This window comes from Urtica dioica, chromosome 8 (assembly GCF_054948205.1).
Source record: "Urtica dioica subsp. dioica isolate 48M chromosome 8, U.dioica_male_clone48M_v1_H2, whole genome shotgun sequence".
NCBI classification, from domain to species: domain Eukaryota; kingdom Viridiplantae; phylum Streptophyta; class Magnoliopsida; order Rosales; family Urticaceae; genus Urtica; species Urtica dioica.
In genome coordinates, this window is record NC_142763.1 from 22,744,617 (window position 1) to 22,745,736 (window position 1,120).

The following is a 1,120-nucleotide window of genomic DNA, read 5'->3' on the forward strand; positions in this document are numbered from 1 at the left end:
AAAAAAAAAAAAAAAAACTAACAAAAAAAAACTAATTGAGATCAATGCGCCACCTATTTTTGTTTGTTTGTTCAATTTGACTATAAATTGCACACGATAAACTTAATGTTATTGAAATCAATGTTCCACTTGTTTTTCTTATTCAGTTTGACCTAAACTAATCTCATTATTAGTCTAAGGCTTATAAGTAATATAATTACTACATCCTGTTGTTATTTTGCTGTCTCATTTTTTTTCCTTTGCACATATTTCTTTGTATGACACGTCGCATTGCATGCATTTGGAGATTACCCTTGGCGACTAAAAAAAAATCATTCATGTACTACACGTCTCTTTAGTTTCACTTATATATACTTCACTTTGTGCAAATATTTTTGTAGCAACTAACATAAAAAAAATTATCAGGTAACAATGTCTCGTAAATTATTTATTAGACGTTTATCTCACATATTTCTCTCTCTTTTTATTGAAGGAACATACTCGGAAAAACTCAATTACTTCTATAATCTTTGCACAGTGTTCTTTCTAATAACAGGAGTCATCAGGTCCAATTTTGTTTCATGTACTTTCTATCTACACGTTGATATTGTGACGCATATTAATTTTGCTAAAATATTTTCTCTTATCATTGCAGGTGGCCTAACAAACAATACAAATCACGTAAGTTATTTGTTATGCATTTCTATAATATTTCACTCTTTTTTTTTAACTTCAACATTTTAATGAGTACAAAATTCTTATAAATGCTTTTTTTTATTAACTTATTCAACCATTTGTTTGTTCCTTATTAAATTCAGCACTAGATTTTGTGTTTTAATACATATTTTATTTTGTTACGACTTAGAAAATTTTACGCGTGGTTTCTTGAATTAAATAGTATAATAAATTAGAGGTGTATAAAAATTAATCGAAAATCGATTAAACCGATAACTGAACCGATCCGAAACCGAAATTTTGTGTCACGTCATCAAACCGAAAATTCAGTTCGGTTAACCAATCCGATTTATGAAACTGGATCAGTTATCGGTTTTGAATATCCGAAAATTCGATTATCGGTTATTTAACCAACTATTTTTTATTTATTTTTATTATAAAACGGATAACAGATTTTGAAACCGGA

At 27.9% G+C, this 1,120-nt stretch overlaps 1 long non-coding RNA gene across 1 annotated transcript; it reads left to right on the forward strand.

Moving 5' to 3' along the window:
* The first annotated feature begins 396 nt into the window (after positions 1 to 396).
* LOC149388576 (uncharacterized) lies at positions 397 to 839 on the forward strand. Its single transcript, XR_016300851.1, has 2 exons — positions 397 to 545; positions 635 to 839. It is a non-coding gene; the product is annotated as an uncharacterized LOC149388576 (long non-coding RNA).
* The last annotated feature ends 281 nt before the right edge of the window (positions 840 to 1,120 follow it).